This window comes from Pleurodeles waltl, chromosome 12 (assembly GCF_031143425.1).
Source record: "Pleurodeles waltl isolate 20211129_DDA chromosome 12, aPleWal1.hap1.20221129, whole genome shotgun sequence".
Classification (NCBI taxonomy): Eukaryota; Metazoa; Chordata; class Amphibia; order Caudata; family Salamandridae; genus Pleurodeles; species Pleurodeles waltl.
Genome location: NC_090451.1, coordinates 373,801,793 through 373,818,721, shown reverse-complemented (window position 1 = coordinate 373,818,721; position 16,929 = coordinate 373,801,793).

The window sequence follows — 16,929 nt, the reverse complement described above, 5'->3', positions numbered from 1 at the left end:
GGTGTTCTTTTTTCTTCAACGCACAGCACACCTGAGTGTAATTACCGGGCACCGCCCCTGACCTCTGCAGCTCCGCATCGATTGGCTGGAGCTCCTCATAAAGACCTGGCAAGTCGGTCAGACAGTACCAGAGCGGCCTGGCTCCGGCACGTAGGTACCCCCCATGGTATTCCCTTTGGCGTGGTAAGTGTGGGCTATTTTGGCCCGAGAAATCTTCTTTTTCTTTTCCTTTCATTGCTACCGGCCATTTTTCTGGTAGCCTTTTCTATCTGTAGTTCCTCTGCTTTCTTTCTTTTTCCTTTTTTCCTTTTCTTCCTTCTTCTTTTTCTTTTTTTCACTGTGACATTCCTTCTCTCTCTCTCTTTACCTAGATCTTTCTCTTTACCTTTTCACCTCTTGCCCCTTCCTTGCCTCACTAACCTGCCCTATTGGCCTCCCCCTGTCTGTAGCACACCCTGCGCAGTTTCCTCCTTTCTGCTAGCGCACTATGCGTCCTTAGCTCCCTTTCTTCTCCTTGTCCCCCCTTGCTAAACCCTTAATCTCCTCAGAGTGTGACTACAAGGGAAACCCCCCCCCCCGGTTCTAGCCAGACCAGAGGCAATACGCCCCCAGCTCCGGGGTAAGTCACAATTGCATGCATGTGTGAGTGCATTTTTTCATTTTCTCACTGATTGCTGTGTCGTGTGCTGTGGTTTGCCACCTCTCTATCACTCTGAATTAATTGTGATCTATTTATCATTTACTATAGGCCTACCCCACCGTGAACTACCTGTTCAGGTAGGACACACACTTTCACTTTGAGCACCGTACTTATTACATGTGCTCCGACCCTGACGAATGCCCCTGACCTACCAGCACTTAGTGAGGGAAGAAACATGTTGGTCTTGTTCAACCCCTTTTAGACTCCAAGAGACATTATCCTCTAACGAGCCTTCCCCCTTAGTTTTAGTCTTACCAACATGCACCACCATTAAAAACTAACAAGAGCCACCGGTGACATGTTAGGTAATTTTATTATTCACCCCCTCTGGATCACTGTAACTATCCAGTCAATTTAATTTCAGCACTCCCTCTGGTTCTTTTAACCAGAGGTCGAGTCCGCCTGAGTAGTATCACCTTACTTAGGTGGGGCTAGGTGGTCATATGATGAAGCAAGACACTATTATGTGTGTGAGACCACCTAGTCCGTAAAGGAAAATCCCCCGCTACTCCTGTAGGGCAACACAGCACCCCCTATCAAGCAACCTAATGTAACCAGGCACTGGTTAAAGACTAACCCAGTCTTACTCCCGGTTCCTACTACCCCACACCTTTTGTGATTATATAGTTTCTCGTGGGAGGCGGTGTGGGTTAGCCTTGCTTCCCTTGCTCTCTTTCTGTGTATTTGTACCACGGCAGTAACCGCCAACAGCCAGACGGAAGACAATGTTCCGCCCACATTAATATGACACACCTATCTGCCACCTTTTCCGGGGCGGTACCAACAAGATCAAAAGCCTGGCAGAAACAGAACACAGAAGGGAAATGACTCACCTGTGGAGACTCAGGGAACAACCACGCCGCCATGGAGCCCGAGCTGCATGTGTTCCCCATGCTCTTCTACCTTCTGCTCCATTACAAACACCAACGCCGGTGAAGACAACCATGGTGAGTACAGCCGCCTAGCACGCAGGGGAGAGGGGGAGGAAAAAGAGAGAGACACACACACGCAACACACACCCCCCCACACCCATACACACAAGCAGATGTAGCAACATAACATATGTACCCCGTACCCCTCAGGAATAATGCAAGGACAACACCAATAGATTAAAGTGAGTGTAAGAAGATAAAATAGTATAAATACGTACATCCAAATAAAAAAGTATATACATATTTATAAATGTAGGGACACTGCCCAGTCCTCAATGTCCGTGGGCCACAGGGCCACATCACATAGTTCAAGGCCCCAACGTACTCCTGCAACAGCACAGAGAGAACATTGCAGGGGCATCAGGTCGAAAATAGCCCGGCACCTCAAGGGGATTGGGTATCCCTCAGGGGGCACCTTAGCTGGAAGATGGTACAACACCACTGGTCCTGGAGGCCACAGTTTCTCAAGTGGATGAATTGCACACTGCTTGGTCCTGGGGAGTACAAGGCCATAGTCTCTCAAGTTGGTGATTTGCCCACTGGTTATGGAGGGAGATTTGTGCCCAGTGAGCTTCATCCTGGGAGGGATGGGGTGAGTGGATGGCTTCTTCACTGGTTCTGGATGGGGCATTGTGCCCAATGAGCTTCATCCTGGGAAGGATGGGGTGAGTGGATGGCTTCTCCACTGGTTCTGGAGGGGGTATTGTGCCCAGTGAGCTTCACCCTGGGAAGGATGGGGTGAGAGGATGGCTTTGCCGCTTGTTCCGGAGGGGGCACTGTGCGAAGTGAGCTTCATCTTGTGGCGGTTGGATTGAGTGGATGACTTCTCCACTGGTTCTGGAGGGGGCATTGTGCCCATCGATGCAGATCTTGGGGAGTGCAAGGTCTCACCTGGGTGGCAGACCCACAGGAATTGCTGGGGCCAGGCTGCACAACAGCCCATGGACAAAGGACTACACACTGTCCGCTAGCGGTGACGGCTGCACAGTGGTGGCAGTGGTGGTGCTACTGGTGGAGCTGGCAGTGGAGGGGGGGCTCCAGCCCTTCCCCTGCAGCCTCGGACGGCTGCCCAGTGGGGCAGTTGCTGCTGGCAGTCGTGCTTGTGGCGGTGCTAGCATTGGTGGGGGGAGGCTCCAGCCCATCCCCTGCAGCCTCGGGTGGCTGCCCACTGGGGCTGCTGCTTCTGGTGGCGGTGCTGGTGGTGGAGCTGGTGGCAGTGCTAACACTAGTGGGGGGAGGCTCCAGCCCTTCCCCTGCAGCCTCGGACAGCTGCCCACTGGGGCTTCTGCTGCTGCTGGTGGCGGTGCTAGCAGTGGTGGGGGGAGGCTCCAGCCCATCCCCTGCAGCCTCGGATGGTTGCCCACTGGGGCTGCTGCTGCTGGCAGTGGTGCTGGTGGCAGTGCTAGCAGTGGTGGGGGGAGGCTCCAGCTCTTCCCCTGCAGCCTTGGACGGCTGCCCACTGGGGACGGTGCTGCTGGTGGCTGTGCTGGTGGCGGTGCTGGTGGCTGTGCTAGCAGTGGTGGGGGGAGGCTCCAGCCCTTCCCTTGCAGCCTCGGATGGCTGCCCACTTTGGCTGCTGCTGCTGGTGGCAGTACTGGTGGCGGCGCTGGTGGCGGTGCTGGTGGCAGAGCTGGTGGCTGTGCTAGCAGTGGTGAGGGGAGGCACCAGCTCTTCCCCTGCAACCTCGGATGGCTGAACCACCATTGTTAGTGGTGGGGGCTCCGACTGAGTCCTAGCACCAGTCCTCTTGTCCTTTTTGCCTGCTGGTGCAGGCCCCCTGCCCTTCCTGCCAGCAGCTGGGGATGGCTCCTTGCTCCTTTTGGCAGCAGGTGGAGACTGCTCCTTGCCCTTCCTGTCAGCAGCCGTGGATTGCTCTTTGCCCTTCCTTTTAACAGCTGGGGGTGCCTCCTTGCCCTGCCTTTTAGCAGCTGGGGTTGCCTCCTTGCCCTTCTTTGCAGCACTTGGTGCAGTTACCCTTTCAGTGTGGCTGTCTGATGCCCGTGATCCTCTCCCACCTGGTGTAGCTGTGGACACTACTGTGCCCATGGACTGGCTGGCTGAGGAGCTTGCCTGGGTTTTGACCACACTGGCCTGAAGTGAGGGATGGGGGGAGGGCTAAGGAAGAGGTCAATATTCATGAGGAAAAGCTTCTTAGGGACATTGGGGCAGGAAGACGGAGTGGTTGTAGGAGGTGTCAGTCTGCTGTGTTTGGGTGCAGGTGCACGGGCTGGATGCTGTTGCGAGGTGGATGGCTGTTTGGTGTCTGAGTGCTTGCGTTTGTGTACTTTGGGAGGAGGGGGCACAGACACAGTGGGAGAGGACACGGGGGACGTGTACATGGAAGTGGGGGTGGTGACTGCCAGTGAGGGGTGTGTGCTGTTAGGTGTGCTGGTGATGGGGGTGGTGGATGAGGATGTAGTGCAAGCAGGTATGAGTGTAGACGCTACTGGGAGGAAGGTTGAGGACGAGCAGGAGGGGGCCACAGTGGAGGCAGTGGATGTTGGTATGGCTGCATCTGGATGGTGTTTGAGTGAGTGCCTGTGGGATGAAGTGTGCTGGTTGTGTTTGCCTGTGCCACTCTTGTGTGGTGTCCTGGGTGCACGCTCGTCTGCCTGTGTGCTTGGGAAAGGCTGGGGTTGAGGAGAATGGGATTGGGTAGAGGAAGTTGAAGGGGGGAGGCTAGAAACAGGGACAATGGCTACCATCAGAGAGGAGGCCAGAGTCTGGATTGATCTATGTTGGGCCACCATGCCCACCAGAAATGCATTTGTTTGTTGCATTTGAGCTGCCAGTCCCTGTATGGCATTCGCAATGGTTAACTGCCCAACAGAGATGGATCACAGGAAGTCAATATACTCCTCACTCAGGGCAGCAGGGCTAACTGGGGCAGGGCCTGAGGTGCCTGGGGGAAAGGAGATGCCCACCCTCCTGGGTGAGCGGGCATGGGAAACTGGCTGAGGGGCTGCTGGGAGGGCAGAGCTAGTACAGGGGTGGCAGCTGTACCTGTAGCTGGGGTGGGCACAGAGGTATCCACCACCAACAGGGAGCTTCCATCAGAGGAGGTATCCGTGTTGGAACTGTCCCCTCCTGTCTCCACCGTGGTGCTCCCCTCGCCCTCCGTCCCACTGGTGCCCTCACCGTCGGTGGATTCATCATTCTGGGTCCTGTGGGATGCAGCTCCCTCCGTTGCCGGTGCCTCTGCTCCTCCGCCAGATGATGTTAATGCACAGAAGGACAGGGTGACAAAACAAAAATAGGGGGAAGAGACAAAGGATACACTTGGTCGATGGCGGCACAAATACCACCGTTGGCATACACAACACACACACAGGGAACAGCCCTATGCACTAGGCAATGTACTACCAGTCACAATGCTTGTCACCAGGCCATGGATAGGGACACCTAATGCCAATTACAGCATACCTGAGACCCACAGACCCCTGCGCAGTAGTGGATGCCTACTAGCTTGGTTGGAGGAATTTCACTTCAGAACCCTGCCCAACATGGGACCTACTATGCAATGTCAGACCTGGCCTAGGGGCACCCACAGGCCCACATTCCCCACTTGGAGACCGCCCCACCAGGCGCATGTTGTATATTAGGGCACTGTACTCACCCCCTTGTGGCTTCTGTGATGCCCCCAAGCACCCCTCCAGCTCCGGATAGGCCACCGCCAGTATGCAGGCCATCAGGGGGGTCAGGGTTCGACGGGCACCCCTTCCTCGTTGGGAGGCCATCTCCAGCTGGGCCTCCGCCGTCTTCCGTGCCTAGCGTCTCAGGTCCTCCCACCATTACTATCAGTGGGTGCCCCGCCTGCCGTAGACACCGAAGGTCCACACGTCCTTGGCGATGGCACACCACATACCCTTTTTCTGATGGGTGCTGACCTGCAGGGAAATGGACACAGGAAAAGGTATTAGTCCGACCGTCCTGTCTGTTACACTCATGGCCCAGCATGTCCCTTCCCATCCCCATTAGCACAGACATGGCCCACTATACATGCTGCACGCTGCCCAGGGCCCATCCACCACACACCCCCTATATGAGGCCTTCACACACAGCACTCCATGCATTCACGCCCCATACATCGTACACACAGTGTACTCACCTGTTGGTCTGGAGGCCCATACAGCACTCAGTACTGGGGTAGAACCCCATCCACCAGTCTCTCCAACTCCACCGAGGTGAAGGCAGGGGCCATTTCCCCAGTCGCACGAGCCATGGTCAGTTCCAGACACAGGTCACAGCAGCATATGCAGTGTAGGTCCTCTCCTGTTGAAAGTCAGGTAGCAAGTGAGTGAACAGATAGATAATGGTGGTCACTTCCACAGCGGCGCATACCGTCATTGCCGGCGTACATCACCATTGGCCACTGTACCCCATAGAGCCCAATGTTCACCAATGAGGAGTTGCACGGCGGTTTTCGACAGCGGAATTACTTCATTTGTACCTGTCCCTCCAAACAGGACAGGCGGATGCCATTTCGGGGGGGGTGCAGGCCATGGCTCCTTACTGCGTAACAGTACACATGTGCACCATTTGGACCTCTCCAACAAAATGCTGTTACAGTCACAACATGCACTGAAGTGTAGTGGTTGGAAATAAGAGATGCTGACCATCTGCTCACCATTTTGCCCACCGCTGCGGATGAATAGGAGATGGAGACATATCCCTTGTACAGACCCCTGGTGGCCTGGGCAACAATGGATGACAGGTACATTATCCTCACCTATAGACTGGACAGGGCCAGAATCGCAGAGCTGTGTGCCCAATTTGAGCCTGACCAAATCTCTGCTATCTATCACCCAACCGGGATCCCTCCACTTGTGCAAGTGTTATCAGTGCTCCATTTCCTGGCAACTGGCTCCTTCCAAGTGAGAGTGGGCTTGGCAGCAGGAATGTCTCAGCCAATGTTCTCAATAGTGCTGACCAGAGTGTTGTCTGCCCTGATTAAACACATGTGCAGCTACATCGTTTTCCCCCAGGTGGAGGATTTGGCCACAGTGAAAGCTGATTTCCATGTAATGGGACATATCCCCAACAATATTGAGGCAATTTATGGTACACATTTTGCATTTGTTCCCCCCCCCCCCGGTGAAAGGAACAGGTGTTCAGAAATCGAAAGAGCTTTAATTCCATGAATGTGCAGATGGTGTGCCTGGCAGACCAGTACATCTCCCACGTCAATGCAAAATATCCTGGGTCTGTGTGTGATGCCTTTATCTTGAGGAATAGCAGCATCCCATATGTGATGGCTCAACTCCAGAGGCATAGGCTAATAGGTGAGCCCTGTTTCCCACCCAGTATATGTTGGTGTATGGGTATGGTGTGGGCCATAAGAGTTGGTGTGTGGCTAACAGTTGTCCATCGATATTTGCAGGTGGCTCTGGTTACCCCAACCTCTCATGTCTACTGACCCCTGTGAGGAATACCAGGACAAGGGCATAGGGACGTTACAATGAGGCACATAGGCGACCAAAAATAATTATAGAGAGGACCCTTGGCCTCCTGAAGGACAGGTTTCATTGCCTCCATCTAACAAGTGGATCCCTGTACTACTCACCCAAGAAGGTCGGCCAGGTCATTGTTGCATGCTGTATGTTGCACAACCTTGCCTTACGTCGCCAGGTGCTTTTTCTGCAGGAGGATGAGGCTGGAGATGGCCGTGTGGCAGCAGTGGACCCTATGGACAGTGAAGATGAGGAAGCACAGGATGAGGATGAGGACAGCAGAAGTGCAATAATTCGTCAATACTTCCAATGAAACACAGGTAAGACAGTGTAACTTCACATTTAATTGACAGTTTTGTGTTTGACATTGTCACTGGCAGGCTGATTTCCCACTTCTATGGCCACTCACTGTACCCTCTGGCATCTCTATTGCAGATATTTGTGTCCCACTATCGCTTCTGGTGTGTTGACTGCAGCCAACTACAGGTCATTCCTATGTATACATTACTGTACAGTTGAATTAAAATGTTTAAACCTTGTTAAACGAATACATACTTGAATCATTTGTCATAGTCCATACTTGTATTTTTTCAAAGGGTGTTTATTTAAGTGCAAAGAAATACGGGGGATGTGCAATGGGCTGGGGTGATGATGGAGGAAAGTCCAGGATAGAGTCCAGTCTATTTTTATCACATGTGCATTGTCCAAGGGGACATAGGAAGGGGAGCAATGGCAGTTCAAGGTGGACAGGGTGCCAGAGTGGAACACAAGGGTGACAATCAGGAGAGTCTTATTTCCTGAAGGGGGTCTCGGCAATAGTCTCTGGTTTCTGCCTGGATCACAGCGAACGTTGGCGGGGTGGTTCTCCTTCTGCAGGGGGTGTTGGTGGCCTGTTGGTCCTGTGGCGGGGCCTCCTGTCCACTAGCGGCAGCGGAAGTGGGGAGCTTTTCATATGTTTGGCTAGTGGCAGGGACCCGGTTGGGTGCCACTGTTTCCCTCATAGTGTTGGCCATGTCTGCCAGCACCCCTGCAATGGTGACCAGGGTGGTGTTGATGTCCTTCAAGTCCTCCCTGATCCCCAGGTAGTGTCCCTCCTGCATCCTCATGTTCTCCTGCAACTTGTCCAGTATCTGGCCCATTGTATCCTGTGAATGTTGGTATGCTCCCAGGATCGCGGTGAGTGCCTCATGGATAGTCAGTTCCCTGGTCTGTCCTCCCCCTGTCGCACAGCATTCCTCCCAGCTTCCCTGTTGTCCTGTGCCTCTGTCCCCTGAACCGTGTGCCCACTGCCGCTGACCCCAGGTCCCTGATCGTCTTGTGTTTGTGGGGTTGCCTGGGGTCCCTGTAATGGTGGACACACTGCTGATTGATGTGTCCTAGGGACAGAGGGATGGGCCCGCTGGGTGGGTGCTCTGCTAGTGTTTCCTGAGGGGGGAGGGTCTGTGGTGGTATGGGACTGTGGCTGGGTAACCGACTGATGGGAGGTCCCTGATGGGCCAGGTTGGTGATCCTGATCCAGGCGTTCAGAGCTGCTGTCATCACTGTGGGCCTCTTATGTGGGGGGACTGGATGTTTCTGGCAACTCCTCTCTGGTGACGTTGGGTGTGGCACCTGTGGGGATGTAAATGCAGTGTTATTGTTTTTTGCGTGTGACATCTTGTGCAGCAGTGTGTTGCCCTGTATGGTTTGAGTGTCCTGTGAGCTTTGCCTTGTGTGATTAGCTATTTTGTGGGCTAGGTGACTCTCTCTAGTGTGCATGCTGTGGTGATGGGTGTCCATGCAGGTCTGTGAGTGGTGTCTATGCATTGGTGGTAATGCAGTGCTGGGTCTGGGATGGGTTGGGTTATTATGGTGGGGTGTGTGGGAGGTGGTGTGGTGATGGGAGTGAGGATGACGGTGGAGGTATGTGATGGCATGCAGGGAGGGGGGTGAAAGTAGTAAAGATTTGACTTACCAGAGTCCAGTCCTCCTGCTGTTCCTGCCAGGCCCTCAGGATGCAGTATTGCCAAGACTTTCTCCTTCCATGTTGTTAGTTGTGGGGGAGGAGGTGGGGGTCCACCGCCAGTCCTCTGTACAGCTATCTGGTGTCTTGCAACCACGGAACGCCCCTTCCCCCGCAGGTCGTTCCACCTCTTCTGATGTCATCCCTTGTTCTGGGGTGCTGTCCCTCAGCATTGACCCTGTCCACGATCCTCCACCATAGCTCCATTTTCCTTGCAATGGATGTCTGCCGCACCTGTGATCCGAATAGCTGTGGCTCTACCCCGATGATTCCCTCCACCATGACCCCTAGCTCCTGCTCTGAGAACCTGGGGTGTCTTTGTGGTGTCATGGGTGTAGTGTGTGTGGTGTGTGTGAGGTTTTGTGGGGTGATGTGTTGGGGTGTGTGCTGTATGGTGCATGGATGATGTATGGGTGGAGGTGTTCTGTAGCTCTGGTTCTGTGGGTGCTCTTGGTGTGTCTCTCTCTCAGTTGTCAATTTCTTTGAATCATAAAGGGATGTGGGTGGTGTGGGAGTGTGTTTTATAGTGGTGTGGGTGTGGTGTGTGTATGAGTGTCTGGTGTGTGTAGTTTGAATTATCCAATGTGGTGTTGTCTTGTATGTGTATGTGTATTTTGAGTGCGGCGGTATGTACCGCCAATGGCTTACCGCAGTTCAATGTCCACCGTGGTGATTCGTGGGTCATAATGCTGTGGGCGTCGTTCTCTTGGCGTAACGGTGTGGGTTTTGGTGCTGCCAGTTTATCACTGACCTTTGGGCTGGTGGACTTGTGTTTGTGTCCGTATTGTGACGGATTGCTATGTGTGTGTCATAATATGGATAGCGGTATACCGCCGCGGTCGCGGTATGTTAGCGGCAGTCAGCATGGCGGTAAGTGGGACTTACCGCCAATGTCATAATGAGGACCAATGTGTATATATATATATATATATATATATATATATATATATATATATATCTTTTTTTTTTTTACTTTCTTAAAAACAAGCTGAATTTGCGACTAATTGTGATGGCCGCAACAAACTACCAAATATAAAACAGCTGCCCTGTTAGCCGAAACGCGTTGTGTTTGGATTAAAATGAATTTTGCTTCACCTTGATTCCTGAGTGTGCCAGCGGTATTTGTTTGACTTTATTTGGTGATTTATGGATTACCGGCTTGCTCGTGCTGGTTCTCGCACCACCCCTCTTGGGCCAATCGAGTTTTATTATCAAGCATTTGGATTTACGTGTGAAGAAGAACTCTGTGGCCGGCCGCCATTATTAAATGCTGCATTTGTATCGGCTTTTCTATGAGAGTACGTACCTCTTCGATTGAATAATATCCAGCACTCTAATCGGAATGGTGTTGTGTTATCTTTGGAGAATTCCGCTTTTGGGGAGTGAACTTTTGCCTTTCCTCGATTTATATCAGCGGCTGCGCCTCCGACGCTGAGTGGCACAGCGGTACGTTGAAGCGTTACGGGAGCGTATTGAAAGGATTCGATACTCCGGATGAATCTCCTTTCAAGTAAACATCAGGTGTAGCGGAGGAATGATATAGGAACGGAAGCACATCAAACGAACCCGTTATTCTCCAGTAAAGGTTTCTCCGATTACCGACCAAACTATTATCGGCTGGTGTGGAGGAGACTCATAGGCGATTAGAGTGTTTAACTCATGCTGGTTGGATTTGCTCACGGACTTGAAGTATGTGATCCTCCTCGACGATTTTTTTAATGGAAATAATAGAGCCGTTTCCTTCTTCCTTTTGAACATCGTGGGAACTTTTCTATTGAATTATATAATCTTTACTGGTAGAGCTGAAATTGAACTTGGCATAGCGGCAGCAGTATTATTATCGATCAATTTTTGGTTGGATTAGGCAAGGGGAACTAGGAATTTTTCCTAGGGGATTCGAGGTATTTGTGTTTTTCAGTTTTGATCAAAGTTTTGTTGTAGCACTGTTTTACAATGAATGATGATGTAGAGAATGAGAGGCGGTTGGCAGCACAAACATTATTTTCTAAAGATGTGGTTAAGAGGAGTCCTGATGTTTTCTGTCAGGAGAGTACTAATGACTTAAATACCCTGTTACACAAATTGGAGAAATTATGTAAAGCTGAAATATCTAAATGGTGGGAAGCCACATCCCTGCAGAATTATGTTGATTAACAAATGGTCCCAAGGGGTTTACATATTTTTATTACCCCATCATATGAGACACCCAATCCGGAGATGTTTAAGGAATAGGCAGAGAATTCAGCCCTTAGTTCTAGGCATATGTTTCAGATACTTATTAAATATGCATGTCATGACCGGAAAGCTTTACTAGGGGATATTAAGAAAATAAGTGATGACCTTGATGTACGATCTGAAAAGGAAGTGATATCAAAATTTACGGAAGCAATGAATATAAGATTGAAGAAATATGAGGATGACATTAAAACTAAGAAAAAACTGAAATTACATAGAGATATAGGTGACTATGAAAGTTGGAGAATGTTGACTTTCAGTAGGAAATTTGATCATCTTTATAAATCATCCTCCACTATTCATCCTTTGGAGGAGAGACAACCTTTTCTGGAAAGTGATGCAGAAAGTATGAGGGAGTCTGATACTCCCAGTTCCACGGAGAGTGAGAAATCTATTGAGGAAGTCACTAATGAACCAGCAACTTTTTTAGACGAATATCGCCTGCTGCGACGTGGCAGGCAAGTTTTCAAGAACCAACAAGGACAAACTTCAAATTACAAAGGCAGGAAATCAGGCCGAAGAGGAAGACGGGGCGGAGTCAGAAGAGGCGAAAAAGACTCAGAAATCACAACAAGAACATATTTCAATATGGGACAAGTGGGAAAAATAACAAGAAGCTCCAATTTACAGACATAATGGATACCAATATGGTGAATAAAACAATTGTGAGTTTATCCAATTTTGAATTATCTGAGAGTGATAAATCGACATTATGTTTAGGACTTTCACTTTGCCCTACTGAACGCTTTAATTACGCTGAGACAAGGATTGATTTTTTCAAGTTTATTAGAAAATTGAAATTGAGAAAATGGTTGAAACAAAAACATTCACCGGATGTGGGGGATGAAAGTTCCCAGGGGAATGACCACCAAGATGTGCTTTGTATCAGTGATGTGGATTCTTTTTTGGCACTGTATGAATTAGATTCTAATGTAGTCAATAATGTTTAGCAAATTCTTGATGAGTTGAATATCACTTATGACTTGCCTGTTCCAACTGGCTATAAACCTAAATCTACATTCTTCCCTATTATGAATCATGATAACATTGATACATTTTATGATATGGTGATCAAAGATCTAATTCGATTTCGACATAGAACATTGTTTAAACCTAGATTTATTCAAAACTTGACTCAATCTCACAGAAATTTGATTACAACTTTGGCCAGTGACAAAGATACAATTGTTTGGCCCGCTGATAAGGGTGGGAATATAGTACTCATGGATAAACAAAAATACATTGAGGAAGTTATGCGCCAACTTAATAATGCACAGTTCTATAAGGTTACTACTGAAGAAGCATGCACCAATAGTGTTACAGGAATTTGGCAGTTGCTTATGGAATGGAAAGATAAAGGTTTTTTTTGACATGGGAAGAATATTGCTTCCTCAAAAGAGATTTTCCCAGATTACCGGTGTTGTATATTCTTCCTAAGATTCATAAAAATGAAAGTAACCCTCCTGGGAGACCTATAGTATCATCGTGTGGCAGTGCATTGGAGAATGTTTCTAAATATGTTGATTATTTTTTTAGAGAGTTTGTTGTTAACTTGCCATCATATGTCCGTGATACTAAAGACTTTCTGGGTAAACTGGAATGTATTGTATAGGAAGATGATTTTTTGTTAGTGACTTTGGATGTCAATTCCCTATACACTATTACTGATCATGACAAAGGCATTGCCACATTTTTTACGTACTAGATTATTAAAATATCTGGCCCATACTGACATGATAATGGACATGATAAGGTATTGTCTGACCAATAATTTGTTCTTGTTTAATGGGGCCTTATATCAACACACTCTTGGGACTGCGATGGGCACTTGCTTTGCTCCCAGTTTTGCCTGCCTTTTTTTAGGTTGGTGGGAAGAGATTATTTTTAAAGATGAGGAACAATATCCAGAAACTAGCCAGGCAATTTGATGGCTAAGATATATTGATGACCTTTTTATTATTTGGAAATGAACCGAAGAAGAAGCTACACAATTTGTTTGTAAATTAAACAATAATGATTTAAACATAAGTCTGACTTATAACATAAGCAGATCTTCCATTGAATTTCTGGACACTCTGATCAATATTAGTGAGTACAAGATCATCACCGAGCTCTTTTGTAAAAGTACAGCAGGTAACAGTTTATTACATGCCTCTAGTGGTCATCCAGAAAATTTCAAATGGAGTATCCCCCATGGAGAACTGCTAAGAGCTAAAAGAGTCAGTAGTACCAATGAAGCCTATGAAATTGAGCAAAGAGAGATGATTAAGAGATTTAAACAACAGGGATATCCCGATTGGGTGATCAAAAAAGCAATTGTCAAAATCAAGGGGATAAAAAGAACTGATATCCTATTTGACAACATTAGTAAACAACAGACAGATGATAATGATGGGACTAGACTTATTATGACATATAATGAGGATACGAGACAGATTAACAATATTATTTAGAGGAATTGGAAGATCTTGAAGAGTGACCCCGTTAGTGGGGGTTTAATACAGAAAAGACCGCAGATCACATATAGAAGAGGACGTAGTTTACATGATTTGTTAAGATCAAATGATATTACTACTATTCCTCAATTGAGACAACATAACTTACAGGGTTTCTTTCCGTGTGGACATTGTAAGGCGTGTCGTAATAATGTCATCTGGAAGCAATATACTGTATGCAAACCTGGGAAGGATAGGCAAATTAATCAATTCATAATTGCAGTACCCCATTTGTGATCTACATACTAGAATGCCCATGTCTAAGATGGTATGTTGGTAGTACCAAATATAGGTGGTCATTACAAACCTGGCGGTCTGTGTTAAAGCGGCAGTAAAACCGCCAACAGGCCGGTGAAAAAAAAAATGAAATTACGACCGTGGCGGAAACCGCCAACATAGACAGCCACTTTAATACTCTGACCGCCAAGGCGGTACAAACAAACACCGCGGCGGTAACCACCCACAGACAGGCGGAAGACAATGTACCGCCCACATTATTACAAGCCACCAATCCTCCACCTTTTCCAGGGTGGATACACCGCAAACAAAAACACGGCGGAAACAGGACTTGGAAGGGAAAACGCTCACCTCTACACATCCCACGAGGAACCAGGACGCCATGGAACCAGAACTTCAGATACTTCCAGCCCTTATCTTCCTGCTCCTCTACCAGGAGCACGAACGCCGGGTGGAGAAGACCAAGGTGAGTACTGCACCTACGACACTGGGGAGGGGGGAGGGAAAAAACAGTGACACACACACGCAACATGCAACACTCCCACCCCCACCCTCACCCACGACAACACAAACACTACTACATCATGATACATCACAGTTACACCCCGCAACCCCCCTGGAAGAATGCAAGGACAAAAGGAAATGAGTCGAATGATTGTAATATATACGAAGACAGTAATCAAAAATATATACATGTATTAAGATATTCACACTATAAACAAATATATACTCCAAGAATACAAGTCCAAGGTATTCCAATATCATAGTACGTGGACCACTGGGCCCAAAAGGCATGGGCGAGGCCCACACTCAATAGCCGAACAAGACGGAGAGAATACTACAGGGGAATCAGATAGAAATAAAACAGGCACCTCAGGGGGAAGGGGGGGCTCCTCAGCCAGATGAGTGCACAACACCAGATCCACCAGGGTGCTCCATGCCCACTGTTCAATCCTGGGGAGTGCAAAGCCACAGTCTCTCAAGTCTCTCCAGTGGGTGGTTTGCCCACTGCTGCATCCTGGGGAGTGCAAAGCCACAGTCTCTCAAGTCTCTCCAGTGGGTGGTTTGCCCACTGCTGCATCCTGGGGAGTGCAAAGCCACAGTCTCTCAAGTCTCTCCAGTGGGTGGTTTGCCCACTGCTTTATCCTGGGGAGTGCAAAGCCACAGTCTCTCAAGTCTCTCCAGTGGGTGGTTTGTCCACTGCTTTATCCTGGGGAGTGCAAAGCCACAGTCTCTCAAGTCTCTCCAGTGGGTGGTTTGCCCACTGCTTTATCCTGGGGAGTGCAAAGCCACAGTCTCTCAAGTGGATAACAGTCTCCACTGGTTCTGGAGGGGGCTTTGTGCCCAGAGTGCTTCATCCTGCCAAGGACTGAGGTAGTGGATGTATCTCTCCACTGGTTCTGGAGGGGGCATGGTACCCAGAGTGCTTCATCATGCAAAGGACTGAGGTAGTGGATGTATCTCTCCACTGGTTCTGGAGGGGGCTTTGTGCCCAGAGTGCTTCATCCTGCCAATGACTGAGGTAGTGGATGTATCTCTCCACCGGTTCTGGAGGGGGCTTTGTGCCCAGAGAGCTTCATCCTGCCAAGGACTGAGGTAGTGGATGTATCTTTCCACTGGTTCTGGAGGGGGCTTTGTGCCCAGAGTGCTTCATCCTGCCAAGGACTGAGGTAGTGGATGTATCTCTCCACTGGTTCTGGAGGGGGCATGGTGCCCAGAGTGCTTCATCCTGCCAAGGACTGAGGTAGTGGATGTATCTCTCCACTGGTTCTGGAGGGGGCTTTGTGCACAGAGTGCTTCATCCTGGCAAGGACTGAGGTAGTGGATGCATCTCTCCACTGGTTCTGGAGGGGGCATGATGCTCAGAGTGCTTCATCCTGCCCGTGGCGGCCTCAGTAGCGTCAGAAGCTATGGCGCTCATTGGTCTGCGGTGCTGCTGGAGGTGGTGTCCTGGGCAGCGGTGTCCTGGGCATCAGGGATGGAGGCGGCGGTGTCCTGGACAGCGGTGCTGCTGGCGGCGGTGTCCTGGGCAGCAAGGCTGCTGGGGGCCGTGTCCTGGGCAGCGGGGATGGTGGCAGCGGTGTCCTGGGCAGCGGTGCTGCTGGTGGCGGTGTCCTGGGCAGCGGGGACGGTGGCGGCGGTGTACTGGGCAACGGTGCTGCTGGCGGCGGTGTCCTGGGCAGCGGGGATGGTGGCAGCCATATCCTGGGCAGCGGGGATGGTGGCGGCAGTGTCCTGGGCAGCGGTGCTGCTGGCGGCGGTGTCCTTGGCAGTGGGGATGGTGGCGGCAGTGTGTTTGCCTGAGCTCCCCTTGTGTGTTGATGTCTGTGCATGCTGGTCTGATGGTGTGCTTGGGATAGGATGGTACAGGGGTTTGGGTCTGGGTGGAGGAAGCTGGAGGGGGGAGGCTAGAGACAGGGACAATGGCTGCCATCAGTGCTGAGGCCAGAGTCTGAAAAGCTCACTGATGGGCTGCTTGACCACAGTTAATGCCCTCCAGGTATGCATTGGTTTCTTGCAACTGCCTCTCTACACCCTGGATGGCATTCAAAATGGTAGACTGCCCAACAGCGAGGGACCTGAGGAGGTCAATGGCCTCCTCATTGAGGGCAGCAGGGGTAACAGGTGCAGGGGCTGAGGTGCCTGTGGCAAAGGTGATGCCCACCCTCCTGGGTGTGAGGGTGCACGGGGCAAACGCTGAGGGGCTTCTGGGAGTGCGGTGCTGGTAGGGGGGGTGGCAGCTGTACCTGTAGATGCGTTGGGCACAGAGAAGCCCGCCACCGCAAGGGAGCTCCCATCAGAGGAGGAGTCCGTATCGCTGGTGTCAGCTCCTGTCCCCGCCGTGGAGCTCCCCTCACCCTCCGTCCCACTGGTAAAT